The sequence below is a fragment of the Danio rerio genome, chromosome 20, assembly GCF_052040795.2.
Source record: "Danio rerio strain M-AB ecotype USA chromosome 20, GRCz13ab, whole genome shotgun sequence".
Taxonomy (NCBI): Eukaryota; Metazoa; Chordata; class Actinopteri; order Cypriniformes; family Danionidae; genus Danio; species Danio rerio.
Window position 1 is genome coordinate 29,638,509 of NC_141040.1, and position 20,543 is coordinate 29,659,051.

Below are 20,543 nucleotides of genomic sequence, written 5' to 3' on the forward strand. Positions count from 1 at the left end.
GCTAAATCTACATTGTTGTCATGGTGGTATAGCTCAGTGGGAGAATATTTGACTGAAGATCAAGAGGTCCCTGGTTCAAATCCGGGTGCCCCCTTTGTCAAGACCTTGGATTTGTGTCTGTAACTTACCTTGATAACGGGTTGCTACATTGAAGTTGGATCTTCCTAACTGATTGACCAGTCGCTCTTTTTCCAAAATTGATTTTTAGACAGATCTTTATGAAAGAGTTTTCTTTCTACGCTAAATAAAACTTGTTGTCATGGGGGTATAGCTCAGTGGTAGAGCATTTCACTGCAGATCAAGAGGTCCCCGGTTCAAATCCGGTTGCCCCCTTTGTCAAGACCTTATGTTTGTGTCTGTAACTTACCTTGATAACGGGTTGCTACATTTAAGTTGGAACTTCCTAACTGATTGACCAGTCGCTCTTTCTCCAAAATTGATTTTTAGACAGATCTTTATGAAAGAGTTTTCTTTCTTTGCTAAATAAAACTTGTTGTCATGGGGGTATAGCTCAGTGGTAGAGCATTTGACTGCAGATGGAGAGGTTCCCAGTTTAAATCCGGGTGCCCCCTTTGGCAAGACCTTGGATTTGTATCTGTTATCTGTTATCGCTTACGGCCATACCACCCTGAGCACGCTAGAGGGAGCTAGAGTGCAACAAGGAAGTGACTGGCAGCAGTCAGGAGAGGAAGGCTCTCCTCCATTTTTTCTGTTTATTTTTTTGTGTTTTACACTTTTTTTGGACTGATATAGTTTTTTTTTGTTTTTGATTTTTGTTTTTTAACCACCTGACAGCAGCATTTTGCTGGCTGGAGGGTGGTTTTTGGCGTGTGTTTTTTTGCTATGGAGCAAACAAAGGACGGATTGAGGGCAAACGACCCTGGACTGGATGCAGAGACACGAAAGGAATATGAAACAGGACTGGATGACGAGACAAGAATGGTTAAAGACAACGGACTGGAAAATGGACAACGAGCTGGACAACGGAAAAGCCAAGTAGGTGGAAGAAAGTATTTAAAGGAGGCAACAGTTATCATTAATGTGGAAGATGTAAAGGAAGTGAGAGCAGAAGATATTATTAAAGCGGTGATTGAAAAGTGTGGACATGGAAAAATTCTGGCTTTAAGACCAAGACAAGGGAAGGAGTACGAACTAACAATGGAAACAGAAGAATTATGTGAACAATTGACTGACAAACTGATGATAAACGGGGTGAACTGTGAAATTAAAAAGCTTCATAATAGGGATTTTGTTGTTTCCTTCATGCACCTGCCGGTCTATCTTGAAGATAAGGAAATTCTGGAGAAATTAGATACTTGGGGAGTTTGTCCCATATCTAAAATTAAACGAAGGTTTTATCCGGGTACCGACATAGAAGACGGAACAAGGTTCCTTAAAGTGAGGTTCCCTAAAGAGGTGGCATCCTTGCCATATAGCACAAAAATGGAGACAGCAGAAGGAACGCAGTACTTCAGGGTGATGCACAGCCATCAGGTGAAGACCTGTAGGCTGTGCATGAGCCCGGAACACATGCTGAAAGACTGTCCAGAATTCAAGTGCTACAAATGCGAGGAAAGGGGGCATTTTGCAAGAGACTGTATCACTGTTAGGTGCCCGGAATGTAAAAATTTTTTAAACAAGTGTGAATGCTGGATGGAAGGAGAGGAAGGAGGAGGAGAAGATCAGGACCGGCAGGTGCATGAAGAAAACAACAATAGGGAAGATAATGAAGCAATAGAAAGGACAATGGAGGAGGAAATGAATAACAATGAAAAAAAGGAAGGAGAAAACGAAAATGAAGAGAATGAAGTACAGTTATCAGGACAGGATGGACAGTGGTCACAAATGGAAATATCGGACAGTTTTAAAACTTTTTTAAGCACGGTGGAAAAAGAGGAACTAAGAAAGACTGGTCAAGCTGAAGGAATGGCAAATGATGAAGAAACAAGGATGGAAAATGTGGATAAGAACAAAGTGGAAAGAGGATTTTTAAGAAGAAGAACTTTTAAGGTAAAACCAAACTTGGACATGGCAAAGAAAAAAGTTTTAACAAAGAACAGAGCTAAATATGTAAATAGGTATGAAGTGTTAAGGGGACTGGAAGAAGATGAAGAAAAATGATGTTTTTAAAATATTTTATCTATTTTAAAATGCTTTTAATCTTTGTCTCTTTTAACGGAAGAAGTTGTTGGTTGAGAGCGTTGGAAGGAGATGAAGGACAATGAGGATGTGTAGGTTTTTAATTTCATTTTTATTTATTTTAATGGTTTTAAACTGTGTGTCTTTTAATGCAAGGGGACTGATGGGAAAAGATAAATTTGAGAAAATAAGAGAAAAATGTAAACACAAGGAAGTGATAGGTTTACAGGAAACAAACTGGAAAGAACATGCAATGGATGATTTTAAAAAGTTGTGGCAAGGGGATATTATATATAATAATGGTGATGGTAAATCTGGAAGAGGTGTTGCTTTTTTAATAAGGAAAGATGTTTTAAACTTTAAAAGAATTGTGTATAGGGATAATTATGGAAAATGTTTAGTAATAGAGGTGAACTATGAAGGACATGAATTAATAATAGCAAATATACATGCACCAACAGAAGATAAAGACAAAAAAGAATATTTTGAGGTTTTAAATAAAGTATTAAAAGATTTTAAAGAAATAATAATGATGGGAGATTTTAATACTGTTTTTAGAAAACAAGATATGGCTGATGGAATGGTTTTTAAATCGGATATAGGAAGAAAGGAACTAAATGAGTTAATAAAGGAAAATAGTTTAATAGATATATGGAGGGAAAGGAATAGAGAAAAAAGAGAGTTTTCAAGGAGACAAATAGTGGGGAATTTTATATGTCAAACGAGAATAGATTTTATTTTATGTACTAGAAATATTGAAAATTTTATAGAAAACATACAGTATGAAGAGAACAGTTTTAGTGATCATAAGCTCTTGCATTTTAAAGTGAATATAGAAAACATACAAAAAGGACCAGGAACTTGGATTTTAAACACAACCATTTTAAAAAATCAAGATTATGTTCAAAAAGTCAAAGAAATAATAGAGAATGAAAAAGAAAATAGAATGTATGATGAAGATAAAAGGATATGGTGGGAAAACACAAAATATCAAATAAGAAAATACACAATCAAATATTGCGCAGTACTACAAAGATGTAAAAAGTATACAGAAAAAGAAGTTAAAAGATCCTTAGAAAAAGAATTAAACAAAGAAAATAAAGACATTGAAAAAATCAAAGAAATAGAGCAAAAATTACGAGATTTAGAAGAAGACAAATATAAGGGGGCAATGTTGAGGAGCAGATCTAAATACACAGTAGAAGGGGAAAAATGCACGAAATTCTTTTTTGATTTAGAGAAGCAAAGAGGTAAAGCAGGAATACTAAAGGAAATTAAAGGGAGGAATGGAAAAATTGCGAAAGGAAACATAGAAATACTAGAAGAAATCAAGTATTTTTATGAAGATCTATTTAAAGCAAAAGGTATTGATGAAGAAAAAGAAAGGAAGATTCTAAATTATATAAAAGTAAAACTAGAAAAAGATGACAACAAAGAATGTGACAGAGAAATAGAAGAAGAAGAGATTGAAATTGCAATAAAACAACTAAATAAAAAGAAAAGTCCAGGTATAGATGGAATAGGAAATGAATTTTATATTGTTTTTAAAGAGATTTTAAAAGGAATACTTAAAGAAGTTTTTAAAGAAATTTTTAAATGTAAAGAGATGAATGAAAGAATGGGGATGGGATTAATGAAGTTAATATATAAAAGAAAAGGAGCAAAAACTGAATTACAAAATTATAGACCAATAACAATGTTAAATACAGATTTAAAGATTTTAGCAAAAGTTTTAGCGAATAGATTAAAGGAAGTAATGCCTAAATTAATTAAATCAAACCAAGCATATGCAATAAAAGGGAGAGATATTGCAGATGTAACAATGAGTATTAAAAGCACAATAGATTATTTACAAGAAAAGAAGATGAATGGTTTTTTAATTAGTGTAGATTTTGAAAAGGCTTTTGACAGAGTCGAACATACTTACTTATTTGATGTACTCAAAACATTTGGATTTGGAGAGAATTTTATTAATTGGATTAAAATTTTATATAATGGGGCTTTTACAAAAGTAAAATGTAATGGTTTTTTAACAGAATGTTTTAAAATTACAAGATCGATTAGACAAGGATGTCCCCTTTCAGCGCTATTATATTCCCTAATTGCAGAACCTTTAGGGTTAGCAATAAAACAAGAAACTAAAATTAAAGGAATAAAAATAGAAGAAGAGGAGGATGAAGGAAAAATATACCAGTATGCTGATGATACAACAATAATAGTGAAGGAGAAAAAGAGTGTAAAAGAAGCCATGAAAAAAGTACAGGAGTTTTGTAAGGGAACAGGAAGCAAAATAAATGAAAATAAAACACAATATATGAGGTTTGGTAAAGCAGATATTTTAACAGATTGTTTTCAATTTAGAGAAGTAGAAGAACTGAAAATTTTAGGAATTTTAATTGGTAAAAATGAAAGAAAAGCAACAGAAAAGATGTGGGATGATCTAATAAGAGGAATAGAATCAAGATTAAATTTCTGGAGGATGAGAGAACTTTGCTTAAAGGGGAAAGCCTTAATATTAAATGTTTTAATGACATCAAAGATATGGTATAAATTATATGTAACAGAAATGCCATGTTGGATAGAAGCGAGATTGAAAAAGTGTGTTCAAGATTTTTTATGGGAGGGGAAACCCCCAAGAATTGCGTACAATACAATAATAGGAGCAACAGAAGAAGGAGGGATAGGATTGATGGATATTAAACAAAGGAAGAATTGTCTTAGAGTGAAAATAATTAAAAAGCTTTTACAAGAGGAGAACTCAACAGAATGGAAAAAGGTCATGAAATATTTTTTAAACAAAGTTGGCAATTTTAACTTAGGAGAAGACATTCTTTGGTTAAAAACAAAAAACTGGATGACGGAAAAGTTACCAGGGTTTTATCAAGAAATTTTAAGTGCATGGGGGAAATTTTTAGACGGAGTATTTTACCAAGTAAAGGGAAGAGAAAACTTGTTAAATCAACCTTTGTTTTTAAATAAAAGTATTTTAAAAGAAGGGAAGGAACTATTTTTTAAAAAATGGATGGATATAGGGATTTTAAGAATAAGGGATGTTCTGTATGAATTCAAAAAGGGATTTTTAACTAAGCAATATATAGTAGACGTAATGGAAGAAGCTAAAGAGGAATACAGTGTAAAGGAAATAGAAAATAAACTTGAAACGGTCAAAAGTGCCATACCAAAAGAATGGATTACAAGAATAGAAAATATGGAAGAAGGTGGGAATGAAAAAATCATACATGTCTATTTAAAAGGAAAGCTTTGTAATTTTAAAGATTGTATACTGAAAGACTTTTATGTTTATTTTAGAGATAGTGTATTTCAAGAACCAATAGCAAATAACTTTTGGGTACAAAGATTGAATAATGTGAAAAAGGAAAATATATGGAAAAACATTAGAGGGAAAATAATAGAAACAAGATTGGAATGTTCTGAATATTTTATAAGACACAAGGCAATTTTTACTGAGTGCATTTTAACAAAGATACAGAGAGAACCAAATGCTACATGTAAGGTTTGTTTTCAAGAAGATGAAGGAATTTTACACCTGTTTTTATACTGTAGAGAATTAGAATGTTTTTACATGAAATGCCAAAAAATGCTAAAAGATTTATTAAAAGACTGGGATGAAGATCAATTGGAATGGAATACTCTGGTGATGTTCGGATGGAATATGGAAAACAAAAACAAAAAGTTTGTAAATCTTCTTATAATGATGATAAAAAAATGTGTGTGGGAAAGAAGAAATGTAGCAAAACAGGACAAAGTTGTTTTAAATGTGTGGAATATACTAAAACGAAAAATGGAAAGATACATAAAAAGTCTGTACTGGTATTTTAAAGGAGAAGATATGTTACCAAGCTTTTATGATGTGTTTAATAATGAAGTGTATAATGTTTTAAATGGTTTAAAGTGGAAAATGCCCAAAGAGGATGTTATTTTATGAAGAATGTTTATTTTAATGTGTTTGTTTTGTGAATTTCTTGAAGTATTTGAATGTTAATGTGATAAGTTTTTGAATAAAGAAAAAAAAAAAAAAAGAAAAAAAAAAAAAAAAAAAAAAAAAAAAAATGGTAGAGCATTTGACTGCAGATGAAGAGGATCCAAGTTCAAATCCGGGTGCCCCCTTTGGCAAGACCTTGGATTTGTATCTGTTACTTGTGTTTACCCTGGGTTTGTGCATAGAAGTTGGCTCTTCCTAACGGCATGACCAATTGGTTTTTAAAATTGGATTTTCAAACAGGTCTTTATGAAAGAGTTTTCTTGTTTTGCTAAATCAAAATAGTTGTCATAGGTGTATAGCTCAGTCGGAGAATATTTGACTGCAGATCAAGAGGTCCCCGGTTTAAATCCGTGTGCCCCCTTTGTCAAGACCTTGGATTTGTATCCGTAACTTACCTTGACCCCGAGTTGCTACTTTGAAGTTGGATCTTCCTAACTGATTGACCAGTCGCTTGTTTTTCAAAAATTGATTTTCAGACAGATCTTTGTGAAAGAGTTTTTTTTCTTTGCTATTCCAAACTCATTGTCTTGGGGGTATAGCTCAGTGGTAGAGCATTTGACTGCAGATCAAGAGGTCCCTGGTTCAAATCCGGGGATGCCCCCTTTGTCAAGACCTTGGATTTGTGTCTGTAACTTACCTTGATAACGGGTTGCTACATTGAAGTTGGATCTTCCTAACTGATTGACCAGTCGCTCTTTTGCCAAAATTGATTTTTTAGACAGATCTTTATGAAAGAGTTTTCTTTCTTTGCTAAATAAAACTTGTTGTCATGGGGCTATAGCTCAGTGGTAGAGCAATTGACTGCAGATCAAGAGGTCCCCGGTTCAAATCGGGGTGCCCCCTTTGGTAAGACCTCGAATTTGTATCTGTTACTTATGTTTACCCTGGGTTGGTGCATAGAAGTTGGCTCTTCCTAACGGCATGACCAATCGGTTTTTGAAATTGAATTTTCAAACAGATCTTGATGAAAGAGTTTTCTTGTTTTGCTAAAACAAAATTGTTGTCATGGGGGTATAGCTCAGTGGGAGAACACTTGACTGCAGATCAAGACATACCCAAGTCAAGTCCGGGTGCCCCCTTTGTCAAGACCGTGGATTTGTGTCCGTAGCTTACCTTGACCCCGGGTTGCTACTTTGAAGTTGGATCTTCCTAACTGATTGACCAGTTGCTTTTTTTCCAAAATTGATTTTCAGACAGATCTTTCTGAAAGAGTTTTCTTTCTTTGCTATACCAATCTGTTTGTCTTGGGGGTATAGCTCAGTGGTAGAGCATTTGACTGCAGATGAAGAGGATCCAAGTTCAAATCCGGGTGCCCCCTTTGGCAAGACCTTGGATTTGTATCTGTTACTTGTGTTTACCCTGGGTTTGTGCATAGAAGTTGGCTCTTCCTAACGGCATGACCAATCGGTTTTTAAAATTGGATTTTCAAACAGGTCTTTATGAAAGAGTTTTCTTGTTTTGCTAAATCAAAATAGTTGTCATAGGTGTATAGCTCAGTCGGAGAATATTTGACTGCAGATCAAGAGGTCCCCGGTTTAAATCCGTGTGCCCCCTTTGTCATGACCTTGGATTTGTATCCGTAACTTACCTTGACCCCGAGTTGCTACTTTGAAGTTGGATCTTCCTAACTGATTGACCAGTCGCTTGTTTTTCAAAAATTGATTTTCAGACAGATCTTTGTGAAAGAGTTTTTTTTCTTTGCTATTCCAAACTCATTGTCTTGGGGGTATAGCTCAGTGGTAGAGCATTTGACTGCAGATCAAGAGGTCCCTGGTTCAAATCCGGATGCCCCCTTTGTCAAGACCTTGGATTTGTGTCTGTAACTTACCTTGATAACGGGTTGCTACATTGAAGTTGGATCTTCCTAACTGATTGACCAGTCGCTCTTTTGCCAAAATTGATTTTTAGACAGATCTTTATGAAAGAGTTTTCTTTCTTTGCTAAATAAAACTTGTTGTCATGAGGGTAAAGCTCAGTGGTAGAGCATTTGACTGCAGATCAAGAGGTCCCCGGTTCAAATCGGGGTGCCCCCTTTGGTAAGACCTCGGATTTGTATCTGTTGCTTATGTTTACCCTGGGTTGGTGCATAGAAGTTGGCTCTTCCTAACGGCATGACCAATCGGTTTTCAAACAGATCTTTATGAAAGAGTTTTCTTGTTTTGCTAAATCAAAATTGTTGTCATGGGGGTATAGCTCAGTGGGAGAACATTTGACTGCAGATCAAAAGAACCCCAAGTCAAGTCCGGGTGCCCCCTTTGTCAAGATCTTAGATTTGTGTCCGTAACTTACCTGGACCCCGGGTTGCTACTTTGAAGTTGGATCTTCCTATCTGATTGACCAGTTGCTTTCTTTCCAAAATTGATTTTCAGACAGATCTTTATGAAAGAGTTTTCTTTCTTTGCTATAACAAACTTTTTGTCATGGGGGTATAGCTCAGTGGGAGAACATTTGACTGCAGATCAAGAGGTCCCTGGTTCAAATCCGGGTGTCCCCTTTGTCAAGACCTTGGATTTGTGTCTGTAACTTACCTTGATAAAGGGTTGCTACATTGAAGTTGGATCTTCCTAATTGATTGACCAGTCGCATTTTTCCAAAATTGATTTTCAGACAGATCTTTATGAAAGAGTTTTCTTTCTTTGCTATACAAAACTGTTTGTCTTAACTTATAGCTCAGTGGTAGAGCATTTGACTGCAGATGAAGAGGTTCCCAGTTCAAATCCGGGTGCCCCCATTGGCAAGACCTTGGATTTGTATCTGTTACTTGTGTTTACCCTTTGTTGGTACATAGAAGTTGGCTCTTCCTAACGGCATGACCAATCGGTTTTTGAAATTGCGTTTTCAAACAGATCTTTATGAAAGAGTTTTCTTTCTTTGCTAAATAACGCTTGTTGTCATGGGGGTATAGCTCAATGGTAGAGCTTTTGACTGCAGATCAAGAGGTCCCCGGTTCAAATCCGGGTGCCCCCTTTGGCAAGACCTTGGATTTGTATCTGTTACTTGTGTTTACCCTTTGTTGGTACATAGAAGTTGGCTCTTCCTAACGGCATAACCAATCGGTTTTTGAAAATGGATTTTCAAACAGATCTTGATGAAAGAGTTTTCTTGTTTTGCTAAATCAAAATTGTTGTCATGGGGATATAGCTCAGTGGGAGAACACTTGACTGCAGATCAAGACATACCCAAGTCAAGTCCGGGTGCCCCCTTTGTCAAGACCTTGGATTTGTGTCAGTAGCTTACATTGACCCCGGGTTGCTACTTTGAAGTTGGATCTTCCTAACTGATTGACCAGTCGCTTTTTTTCCAAAATTGATTTTCAGACAGATCTTTATGAAAGAGTTTTCTTTCTTTGCTATACCAAACTGTTTGTTTTGTGGTATAGCTCAGTGGTAGAGCATTTGACTGCAGATGAAGAGGTTCCCAGTTCAAATACGGGTGCCCCCTTTGGCAAGACCTTGTATTTGTATCTGTTACTTGTGTTTACCCTTTGTTGGTACATAGAAGTTGGCTCTTCCTAACGGCATGACCAATCGGTTTTTGAAATTGCATTTTCAAACAGATCTTTATGAAAGAGTTTTCTTTCTTTGCTAAATCAAACTTGTTGTCATGGGGGTATAGCTCAGTGGTAGAGCATTTGACTGCAGATCAAGAGGTCCCCGGTTCAAATCCGGGTGCCCTCTTTGGCAAGACCTTGGATTTGTATCTGTTACTTGTGTTTACCCTTTGTTGGTACATAGAAGTTGGCTCTTCCTAACGGCATAACCAATTGGTTTTTGAAATTGGATTTTCAAACAGATCTTGATGAAAGAGTTTTCTTGTTTTGTTAAATCATAATTGTTGTAATGGGGCTATAGCTCAGTGGGAGAACACTTGACTGCATATCAAGACATACCCAAGTCAAGTCCGGGTGCCCCCTTTGTCAAGACCTTGGATTTGTGTCCATAGCTTACATTGACCCCGGGTTGCTACTATGAAGTTGGATCTTCCTAACTGATTGACCAGTCGCTTTTTTTCCAAAATTGATTTTCAGACAGATCTTTATGAAAGAGTTTTCTTTCTTTGCTAAATAAAACTTGTTGTCAAAGGGGTATAACTCAGTGGTAGAGCATTTGACTGCAGATCAAGAGGTCCCTGGTTCAAATCCGGGTACCCCCTTTGACAAGACCTTGGATTTGTGTCTGTAACTTACCATAATAACGGGTTGCTACAATGAAGTTGGATCTTCCTAACTGATTGACCAGTCGCTCTTTTTCCAGAATTGATTTTTAGACAGATCTTTATGAAAGAGTTTTCTTTCTTTGCTAAATAAAACTTGTTGTCATAGGGGGTATAGCTCAGTGGGAGAACATTTGACTGCAGATCAAGAGAACCCCAAGTCAAGTCCGGGTGCCCCCTTTGTCAAGATCTTAGATTTGTGTCCGTAACTTACCTGGACCCCGGGTTGCTACTTTGAAGTTGGATCTTCCTATCTGATTGACCAGTTGCTTTTTTTCCAAAATTGATTTTCAGACAGATCTTTATGAAAGAGTTTTCTTTCTTTGCTATACCAAACTGTTTGTCTTGAGGTATAGCTCAGTGGTAGAGCATTTGACTGCAGATGAAGAGGTCCCCGGTTCAAATCCGTGTGCCCCCTTTTTCAAGACCTTAGATTTGTGTCCGTAACTCACCTGGACCCCGGGTTGCTACTTTGAAGTTGGATCTTCCTATCTAATTGACCAGTTGCTTTCTTTCCAAAATTGATTTTCAGACAGATCTTTATGAAAGAGTTTTCTTTCTTTGCTATACTAAAAATTTTTGTCATGGGGGTATAGCTCAGTGGGAGAACATTTGACTGCAGTTCAAGAGGTCCCTGGTTCAAATCCGGGTGTCTCCTTTGTCAAGACCTTGGATTTGTGTCTGTAACTTACCTTGATAACGGGTTGCTACATTGAAGTTGGATCTTCCTAACTGATTGACCAGTCGCTTTTTTTCCAAAATTGATTTTCAGACAGATCTTTATGAAAGAGTTTTCTTTCTTTGCTATACCAAACTGTTTGTCTTGGGGTTATAGCTCAGTGGTAGAGCATTTGACTGCAGATGAAGAGGTTCCCAGTTCAAATCCGGGTGCCTCCTTTGGCAAGACCTTGGATTTGTATCTGTTACTAGTGTTTACCCTTTGTTGGTACATAGAAGTTGGCTCTTCCTAATGGCATAACCAATCGGTTTTTGAAATTGGATTTTCAAACAGATCTTTATGAAAGAGTTTTCTTGTTTTGCTAAATCAAAATTATTGTCGTGGGAGTATAGCTCAGTGGTAGAGCATTTGACTGCTGATCAAGAGAACCCCAAGTCAAGTCTGTGTGCTCCCTTTTGTCAAGACCTTAGATTTGTGTCCGTAACTTACCTTGACCCCGGGTTGCTACTTTGAAGTTGGATCTTCCTATCTGATTGACCAGTTGCTTTCTTTCCAAATTTGATTTTCAGACAGATCTTTACGAAAGAGTTTTCTTTCTTTGCTATACCAAACTTTTTGTCATGGGGGTATAGCTCAGTGGGAGAACACTTGACTGCAGATCAAGACATACCCAAGTCAAGTCCGGGTGCCCCCTTTGTCAAGACCTTGGATTTGTGTCCGTAGCTTCCATTGACCCCGGGTTGCTACTTTGAAGTTGGATCTTCCTAACTGATTGACCAGTCGCTTTTTTTCCAAAATTGATTTTCAGACAGATCTTTATGAAAGAGTTTTCTTTCTTTGCTATACCAAACTGTTTGTCTTGAGGTATAGCTCAGTGGTAGAGCATTTGACTGCAGATGAAGAGGTCCCTGGTTCAAATCCGTGTGCTCCCTTTTTCAAGACCTTAGATTTGTGTCCGTAACTTACCTGGACCCTGGGTTGCTACTTTGAAGTTGGATCTTCCTATCTGATTGACCAGTTGCTTTCTTTCCAAAATTGATTTTCAGACAGATCTTTATGAAAGAGTTTTCTTTCTTTGCTATACTAAAAATTTTTGTCATGGGGGTATAGCTCAGTGGGAGAACATTTGACTGCAGATCAAGAGGTCCCTGGTTCAAATCCGGGTGTCTCCTTTGTCAAGACCTTGGATTTGTGTCTGTAACTTACCTTTATAACGGGTTGCTACATTAAAGTTGGATCTTCCTAACTGATTGACCAGTCGCTTTTTTTCCAAAATTGATTTTCAGACAGATCTTTATGAAAGAGTTTTCTTTCTTTGCTATACCAAACTGTTTGTCTTGGGGTTATAGCTCAGTGGTAGAGCATTTGACTGCAGATGAAGAGGTTCCCAGTTCAAATCCGGGTGCCTCCTTTGGCAAGACCTTGGATTTGTATCTGTTACTAGTGTTTACCTTTTGTTGGTACATAGAAGTTGGCTCTTCCTAATGGCATAACCAATCGGTTTTTGAAATTGGATTTTCAAACAGATCTTTATGAAAGAGTTTTCTTGTTTTGCTAAATCAAAATTATTGTCGTGGGAGTATAGCTCAGTGGTAGAGCATTTGACTGCTGATCAAGAGAACCCCAAGTCAAGTCTGGGTGCTCCCTTTTGTCAAGACCTTAGATTTGTGTCCGTAACTTACCTTGACCGCGGGTTGCTACTTTGAAGTTGGATCTTCCTATCTGATTGACCAGTTGCTTTCTTTCCAAAATTGATTTTCAGACAGATCTTTATGAAAGAGTTTTCTTTCTTTGCTAAATAAAACTTGTTGTCATGGGGTTATAACTCAGTGGTAGAGCATTTGACTGCAGATCAAGACGTCCCTGGTTCAAATCCGGGTACCCCCTTTGTCAAGACCTTGGATTTGTGTCTGTAACTTACCTTGATAATGGGTTGCTACATTGAAGTTGGATCTTCCTAATGAGGTGGATTTTGTGCTCTTTGGAGTGTGAAGTTAATCTATATATTCAGGTTATATGTGTATAATCTGCTTGTAGACTTGCATACCATTAAAACAATTGGAAAGAGGAAATGGCCTGAGGAAACAACTAGGGGTCATAAAAGAAGGGATGAAAAGAGAGTGGTAAAAAAGCCTGAGGTGTCTCAGGAAACAGATGTCAGAGGTGGAATTTGGGGTCAGGGGTTAAACTAGGAGGGATCTTGTGTAATATATGGAGAACAAAGGAAAACAACAGATGTAAAAGGGTATTTAAATAAGGCCAGAACAGGAGTGAGGCAGAATTTTTCAGACAGAGATGCTACTGGGCGTCTCCTGAAAGTTCTCCTTTGTTGTCGACAATAAAGTATATTCTTCTGATATTCATAACCTCCAGACTGAGTTTGATTTAGTAAGAGAAGAACCAAGAAAACCACTACATTTGGCGTCCCTCTGGGTGGGCTGGAAAGGAGCAGGACTGGTGTTACTGTGCATGCTGGACTGGAGAGAAAACACAAATATGTGGCCACAATAAAAAAAACGGTAAGTGATTTTATGATTATTAGTTTGTGTTTTTTCTGCCAGGACCTGCTTGTACAGGTAAATACACTTGAACTGTTTCTCCAGCTTTAAAGAATTAAAAGTAAATGTAAAAAAGATATTAAAGAAAAATGGGGTTTTGAATAACAGAAGAAAAAGAGTAATTTGCATGCAAATGATCTGTGTTTTCCTAAGAGGGCCTTGATGGATAGGATAAACATTAACTAGTAACTGTTACCCAGATTTGGGAAATTATTAATGATGTAAGATATGCATAGAGCATTTATAAGTTTTAAGAGAGAGTCCTTAATGTGTGGTAACAGTTAAGAGATTAAAGCAGATTAAAGTAGAGAGATGCACGCTAAGACCTACGATACCGCTTTGTTTGAGGAGATAAACAAAGGGCTGCATGGGTAGGCGAAAGCCTGTGGTTACCGCTCTAAGGTTAGAGGGCTGCTCGGACAGGTCACTCAAGAGGAGTGTAGTGTAGAGTATTTATTTAATTGAAGTGTTTGTGTATTTGCTGCTTCAGATTGTGGCAAAATAGTCCACATTGGTGGGCAGAGAAGACTGCCTTCCTCCTCCTTGAATGGAATGAGGATGGGGGGATGCAGCTCCTGTTACACTGAGTGGAGGAGAGGAGTGAATGAGAAGAGGAAAAGTAATAAGATTAGAAGTGTGAATGTGTTTAAAAGTATGTTTTCAATAAGAAGTAGGTTAAAATAATGATTATAGTATATTATAATATAAAAGGAGGGCTGCATATGTGTGGTGTGATTTAAAGAACAATAGGAATAGTGATTGATGCAGTTTAAGAGAAGAGATTATGATATAAAGAGAGGAGTCTCTTAAATCAAAACTAATGGAACATGTTGCATTTGAAAGACACAGAGTAAAAGGCAGAATAATATAATAGTTAAACATTTTCCTGAAATTATCTTTGTGTTTTAAGTTTGAATATGTTAAAAAAAGAACAATAGGCAGAGTGAACTGAAATTCCTGACATAGCAATGAGTGAAAGACAGTCTGCTCCAGGATGGGGGTAAGAGAGAGATTTATGGTGTCCATGTGTGAACAATAGATTATGTCTATTTACAGCACTAGGGAAATAGAGAAGAGGAAAGTAAAAGAGAGGAGATCAAACTATAGATATAATAATGACATAGACTTTAACATAATTGTGGATAGAATATAAGTTATTACTGAATAGATATATTATAAAGTAGTATAGTAAGATAAATGAAATGAGGAAGTACTAATAATAGAGTTATATTATATAGAAAAGAGTTTGAAACTCTACTAATGAAAAAGAATAAATAAAGCCATAATGATCAATATACTGTATATAGAGATAAAGGTAATATGGAGTAAAAGAATGTAGTAATAAAAAAATAGATTTACTAAATAAGTATGGATAAATAACATATAAGTTAGTTCTTTGATTGAGAATAAGAAAGAAAAAGAAAACTTGAAAAATTAATATTGATTAACTGAAGATTTAATTAGAAAATGTGTAAGCTTTAAAATGTATAAGAAATGTATAAGAAAACCTAAGAGCTAAAAGCTCAAATTACGGAAAGGAAAAAGAATAAAATAGAAATAGAAAAAATAAGTCCACTGTTTCATAGATAAAATTAGATGTTTAAAAAATACTTACAATATAGGCACATTGAACAGATAAGATAAAAAGTAAAAAGCAGTAACAATTTGAAGAAATAATTGACTTTAGAGAATTTGTTTGTATTTAAGGGCAATACAAATGTTTGTTTCATCTTTCTCAAAATCAGCTATGTCATTTATTTGTAGTGAAGTAAAGTGATTCAGATGAAAATCATAGAAGCTAGGTAAATGTTAAAGAATGCGTTAGAGTGAGTTAAAAAATACATTTAAAAGTCTATGCAGTAAGAAGCTAAATTGATAATTATGCATTGCACTTCAAAAATGAAAAATGCTTTTAGTAAATAAATAGGTGAATTTAATTATTAATATGAACCCTGAGCTATAGCAGTAATGATTTTGAATGGTTATATCAGATATTGGGCCACCATGTAATACTACTGAATTAAAACAAGTATGGAAAAACATATATGGAAATAAAAAATGCAATACTAAAATACGTGGCAGAGAAAAAAAAAGATAAGATAATGACAAATGGCAAACAGAAGAAACATTTGATGCAAGCAGTGAGAAAATAGAAACTGAGCATAGAAAATGTTAGGGAAACTAAAATTCGATGTAAAAATGACCGGTTAGTAAAGGAACACTAGCATAGATGAGGAGAAATGTAAAGTGAAACACAATCTGGAGCTAAAGAAATTTATTAGAATAACACTAAAGAAATAGAAAATTAAACATATTTACATATGGTAAAATGATTATGAATTAGAGAAAATAAACTGTTAAAACCGTAAGGAGAGAAAATAGATGAGAGGAGTCTCCATTTGATGGAAAAAAAAATGGGAAAGAAGAAAATACTTTTATAGGTCATTAGCTCAATTCCATATATTAATTAGGAGGACAAAGGGATGGACTTTGGGGGACTGTGGTCTCTTACCTACTAGACATCTCTGAGTGCACTGGCAAATGGAAAAGGTGTTTGAAAAACACAATGGACAAACTGTTGGCTGTGGACATTTGTGAAAGCAGTGAGGCAGACACTGCATGCCCAGGAATTACTGAGGACTGGAAAGGCTACTTATGTTCAGAGACACGAAAAAGAGGCAAACAAGCTAATGATGAACTGATCAAAGAGAAAAAGCGCTCCACCAGAACTTTACAACAGCTCAATGGAAGAGAGTGGGGGAAGCTGTGGCCCTGGACACCACAGAAAAACTGCACCAATCTATGAACAAGTTGTCTTCTTAGGGTGTGAGGAGGGGGAGTCTGGCAGTCCATCTCAAAGCAGTCGACCTATAGTCCAAATTGACTACAATGTGACCACTCAGAGGGCAAAAATAAGAGCAAAAGTGTAGCTACCCATTCTTGTATCAAATCAGACTCCTATCAATATGATAAAAAGAAAAGTATCATGTAAACTGTAAGAAAAGTCTCAGATGATAATGTACGATGAAACTTTAAATGTGTAAGGTTAAAATGATAAATTATGAAGAATGTTAAATTATTTTGGTTCATTTTCATAGGTTAATTCATAGAGATTATTGAACATAGGAGGACAAATTATAATGCATGGTGGTGACTAATAAAAGAAAAAGAGACAGCTTTTATAACACAAAAAATAATTTGGGTTAGAAGTTGATGGAATTAAATATTTAAGTAAAAAAATAGGGAAAACTTATTTTGAGTAAACTAAACCAAGATTTGAGAGAAAAATTATGTCAGAGATTAAGACAGAAAAGTGATTTATATTTGAAGGGAATGAAAAAAAAAAAAAGTAAAATGAACTCACAGTACTGAATAGGTCAAAAAGTAACAATTCTAAATGTACTAAAAGAATATTTGAAAGAGAAAAGTGTTTAAAAACAGAAAATAGGTTGTTTTACATATGTGAAGAAATAATAATTAAAAGCAAAAAGGATTAAGGACTAAAGATGAATAATCAGATCAGATAGAGAGGAACCTATAAAGAAATCCAGTGATTTTTCGGTCAACTGGTAGAAAATTACAACAAAAAATGTATGTACAAACAATGTGATGTGAAAGCAGTAAGGAATTGGAGCTGAAAATGCTGAAAAGTGAAAAATGCTAATTAATATAAAATGCAAAATAAGAAATAGCTCAGAAATAAGAAATTACTTAGGTGGCAAGTTTTAATAATGATTAACAGTTCAGGACATTAAGGGAAAACAAAATTAGCCAGCATAGGGAGGATTAATTAAAATTTAACCAGATGCAGGTCTGTTATATGCTGGAATAGGCATTATTGAAACTTTTGAGAACATAACAATATTAGAAACATTAAAATATGTTATGGCATTTCTAATTTGGTTGTGATTGTGTAGGTAACTAATAAAATGGATTTTATTTTGATTTGATTAAAATTTAATTTTTGATGATGGCATTAGTCAAAACAGGCAAAAGTAGATGTTGTAAAATCTATGATTTAAGAACAGTCAGTGATAGAGAATTTCTTAGCAGAGGTTCCTAACACGCGTTGCACTTACATTTGTTAGTTTGGATGCCAAATATGTTAAAGTAATTGATTTCTGTTCAGTTAATTATCAGAGGAGGGTAGACACTTGGTTACACTTAAAGTAAATAGGCTGTTATACATACATTAAAATGCATAAAAGGATTTAGATTATTTCGTGATGGATATTGTAATGTGTAGGATTTAGTTATCTGCAAGTAAGCTGATAAATAAAAAATTGATTTTACATGAAAGAAAATAAGGTAGCAGGTATAACACTAGTATAGAGTCACAACCTCAATTAGATGATAGTACAAATTAAACAACGTACTAGTCTTTATGAACAATACATGTAGCATTAGAGGTGAACGAAAAAGACAAATAAGGTTTATGTAATACATACAAAGAACAGATTGTTGAGGCAACAGCATTTCTAGATATTGGCATTTGAGATGTACATGGTTTGAATCATGGGTGAAGTGATAAGGAAAATTAAGCAGCAAGTAAAATTATTTGAAAAAATGATCGCCTTTTTAAAATGCAGTGATTACTGAATTGTTGTCCACATGTGACATTTGTGCAAAGTAGAATGTGAGTAGAGGAACAACAATAGATCTAATGGGTTATTCAAGAACTTCATAGTGGATGTTGTGAAATGATAAAATTAACTTATACATATACAAGTTTTTGGGCATGGCAGTTGTGGTAGATGAGTGAAGGTAATTCCATTAGCACAGCAGGGAAGAAGGAACAGTTATTACATTTAAGACAAGAGAAGTCTCAGATTTGCAATACCTTTAGAAATAAGTTTAATGTGTCTATATTGAAAAATAAATTAGAGTACTTAAAGTCAATTAAAGTGAATAAAGGTAATTAAGTAGATAAATAAGTGGATATGTGATTCAGTGAATAGATAAGTAAATGTATTGATAAAGTATTGGAAATAAAGAAAATTGAGAAATTACACATAATTGTAAGGAATGATTGAAAGAGCTGAAGATGATCCTTCAAGGCCTAGTTTAACAAGATGTGTTAAAATAATATACCTTTTGCATTAATAAGTGATTGCATGAAAACTGACAGAAACAAGCAACTAACATTGCATGAAATACTATTGGGTCTACCCTTACATGTAATCTCGTATTTAACCTTGTGGAATGTTTGGAGAACATTTATAATGCATTAGAAAGAAGTTTGGTCTTTTATGAGGAAACTAACTGCCATGTGCAAAGCAATATCTGTACAGGAAACCAGAAAGGACCAGAAGCAGGAGATTAATCCGGTGATCGAGTATATCTGAGGTTTTCTGGAGTGAAATCAGGAGAAATGGACCTTATGCCAAGGTTACCAAAGGGGATGCCATCAACTGGATACCATCTGGACCACAGCACAAGACAGCCAAAGAAAAAAGCTCCAGCAAGAGAAAGCTAACGGGAAACAGAGGAGGCAGAAAATCTTGAAGCTCAACGAAGTGCAAAGTGTGGCAGAAGCAGTTCATCAGAACAGTTAAAAGAGTAATTTTGATTATATACCTGAGTGAGAAATACAGAAGGTGCCACAAATTCAAGTGATGATAATCACCACAACTTCAGGTTATAGACTCTCAACATAAAGTCTCTATCAACACTTTTTAAGGCTAGAACGAAACAAAGAATGCTCGCAAGTATGTGCCAGATTTAGGGTCAAAAAGATGAACTAGTGCTAAAAATTTGTATAGTTTAGATAAAGAAGAGGATGATGAAGAGGATCCATGCCTTGGGTGTTAAGTGCTAGTAACCTCTACCCCAAAACGGCGGCTCTCTACGATACGCAAAGTATCTGGGCTGAAGATCAACTGTTGTGACCCTAGATTGGGAGATTGTGCATGTTTATCTTTTGTTTTAGTTTTATTCTTTACTGGATGTTAAATAATCATGACCCCCAGAAGCAAATAGATAACTAATTGTATGCTTAAAATACTACTTTTTATGATATCAACAAAATAGAATCAAGTCTTTTACTGTGTCCTCGTCAGATCAGGACACAGAGGTTTGGCGTGATTCTATTCCAAAGTGCAATTACATGATTTGGTCATTTGTAATAATACTGTGACATATATTTGTCATTAGGTAATATGGCTGAGGTCTAGATCATGGAGTTGCACTATGGGCCAAAAGCAAGAATATTAAGACTTAAAGTCTTAAGAGGAGGGATTATATGAGGTGGATTTTGTGCTCTTTGGAGTGTGAAGTTAATCTATATATTCAGGTTATATGTGTATAATCTGCTTGTAGACTTGCATACCATTAAAACAATTGGAAAGAGGAAATGGCCTGAGGAAACAACTAGGGGTCATAAAAGAAGGGATGAAAAGAGAGTGGTAAAAAAGCCTGAGGTGTCTCAGGAAACAGATGTCAGAGGTGGAATTTGGGGTCAGGGGTTAAACTAGGAGGGATCTTGTGTAATATATGGAGAACAAAGGAAAACAACAGATGTAAAAGGGTATTTAAATAAGGCCAGAACAGGAGTGAGGCAGAATTTTTCAGACAGAGATGCTACTGGGCGTCTCCTGAAAGTTCTCCTTTGTTGTCGACAATAAAGTATATTCTTCTGATATTCATAACCTCCAGACTGAGTTTGATTTAGTAAGAGAAGAACCAAGAAAACCACTACACTAACTGATTGACCAGTCGCTCTTTTTCCAAAATTGATTTTTAGACAGATATTTATGAAAGAGTTTTCTTTCTTTGCTAAATAAAACTTGTTGTCATGGGGGTATGGCTCAGTGGTAGAGCATTAGACTGCAGATCAAGAGGTCCCCGGTTCAAATCGGGGTGCCCCCTTTGGTAAGACCTTGGATTTGTATCTGTTACTAGTGTTTACCCTTTGTTGGTACATAGAAGTTGGCTCTTCCTAATGGCATAACCA

At 35.5% G+C, this 20,543-nt stretch overlaps 11 non-coding genes across 11 annotated transcripts; all 11 read left to right on the forward strand.

Annotated features, from left to right (window-relative positions):
- Positions 1 to 261: 261 nt before the first annotated feature.
- Positions 262 to 333, forward strand: trnac-gca (transfer RNA cysteine (anticodon GCA)). Its single transcript has one exon. It is a non-coding gene; the product is annotated as a tRNA-Cys (tRNA).
- A 6,338-nt stretch (positions 334 to 6,671) lies between these two features.
- trnac-gca (transfer RNA cysteine (anticodon GCA)) lies at positions 6,672 to 6,745 on the forward strand. The gene has a single exon. It is a non-coding gene; the product is annotated as a tRNA-Cys (tRNA).
- Positions 6,746 to 7,864: 1,119 nt separating this feature from the next.
- trnac-gca (transfer RNA cysteine (anticodon GCA)) lies at positions 7,865 to 7,936 on the forward strand. The gene has a single exon. It is a non-coding gene; the product is annotated as a tRNA-Cys (tRNA).
- Positions 7,937 to 8,564: 628 nt separating this feature from the next.
- On the forward strand, positions 8,565 to 8,636 carry trnac-gca (transfer RNA cysteine (anticodon GCA)). Its single transcript has one exon. It is a non-coding gene; the product is annotated as a tRNA-Cys (tRNA).
- A 401-nt stretch (positions 8,637 to 9,037) lies between these two features.
- On the forward strand, positions 9,038 to 9,109 carry trnac-gca (transfer RNA cysteine (anticodon GCA)). Its single transcript has one exon. It is a non-coding gene; the product is annotated as a tRNA-Cys (tRNA).
- Positions 9,110 to 9,747: 638 nt separating this feature from the next.
- On the forward strand, positions 9,748 to 9,819 carry trnac-gca (transfer RNA cysteine (anticodon GCA)). Its single transcript has one exon. It is a non-coding gene; the product is annotated as a tRNA-Cys (tRNA).
- A 403-nt stretch (positions 9,820 to 10,222) lies between these two features.
- Positions 10,223 to 10,294, forward strand: trnac-gca (transfer RNA cysteine (anticodon GCA)). The gene has a single exon. It is a non-coding gene; the product is annotated as a tRNA-Cys (tRNA).
- A 646-nt stretch (positions 10,295 to 10,940) lies between these two features.
- trnac-gca (transfer RNA cysteine (anticodon GCA)) lies at positions 10,941 to 11,012 on the forward strand. The gene has a single exon. It is a non-coding gene; the product is annotated as a tRNA-Cys (tRNA).
- A 1,121-nt stretch (positions 11,013 to 12,133) lies between these two features.
- Positions 12,134 to 12,205, forward strand: trnac-gca (transfer RNA cysteine (anticodon GCA)). Its single transcript has one exon. It is a non-coding gene; the product is annotated as a tRNA-Cys (tRNA).
- Positions 12,206 to 12,848: 643 nt separating this feature from the next.
- Positions 12,849 to 12,920, forward strand: trnac-gca (transfer RNA cysteine (anticodon GCA)). Its single transcript has one exon. It is a non-coding gene; the product is annotated as a tRNA-Cys (tRNA).
- Positions 12,921 to 20,386: 7,466 nt separating this feature from the next.
- On the forward strand, positions 20,387 to 20,458 carry trnac-gca (transfer RNA cysteine (anticodon GCA)). Its single transcript has one exon. It is a non-coding gene; the product is annotated as a tRNA-Cys (tRNA).
- Positions 20,459 to 20,543: the final 85 nt, after the last annotated feature.